Source organism: Anser cygnoides, chromosome 22, assembly GCF_040182565.1.
Source record: "Anser cygnoides isolate HZ-2024a breed goose chromosome 22, Taihu_goose_T2T_genome, whole genome shotgun sequence".
Taxonomy (NCBI): domain Eukaryota; kingdom Metazoa; phylum Chordata; class Aves; order Anseriformes; family Anatidae; genus Anser; species Anser cygnoides.
In genome coordinates this window covers 4,943,336-4,944,064 of record NC_089894.1, presented here as the reverse complement: position 1 = coordinate 4,944,064, position 729 = coordinate 4,943,336, and positions in this window count along the sequence as shown.

Genomic DNA, 729 nt, shown 5'->3' with positions numbered 1-729 from the left:
CTCCCACTCCCCCCTTCCCACCTCCTCCTCTTCCTCCTCCCCTTTTCCTTCCTCCACCTCCCTGGTGCCTTCCAACTATTTTTTTTTTTTTTTTCCCCCTTTCTCCTCTCCCTCAGCATCTTCGGCAGCGGAAAGGTCCCGCATCCCCCCTGTTCCTCCCCCCCACGACCTGGACCTCTCCTCTCTCTGCCCGCAAAAGCCGGCATTTTGCTGCTGGCGCTGCGGGCTCTCATGCGGAGGCTGCGGGCACCTGTGCCTGCATGCAGCGGGATTTGGGCTGCAGTTTGCAGGGGGGTTGATGCATTCACAGATTTTGTTCTGGCACAGGGTCAGGGGAAGGGGAAGCTTCCCCTCCCGTCCCTGCTGCAGTTGGCAGCTCCTTGCAAACCGGCTGGTGAATCAGAGGGAGGTGGGAGCCCCTTTCCACTTCCCAAAGGGATGGGGGAGAATGGGCTTCAGCCCCTCCTCGTGATGGAGATGCTGTAGGGACAAGGGGGGGACGTGGGTCCTTCCATGCAGCAGGGATGTGCTGGGGATATTTGATCGTAACAGGACAAACTGAGTCATGGAGGGGGGTGCTGCTTGAGGGCTGTTTTTCACATAGGACGGGTGGCAGAAGGGGCAGAAGCAATGGGGCGGGAGCAATGGGGCTTGAACTGACAGCGGGGGGCACTTGTCTGGCGGACATGTGTCCTGGGGAAGGGGAGAGCGGGGGGGTGTGATGCAGGG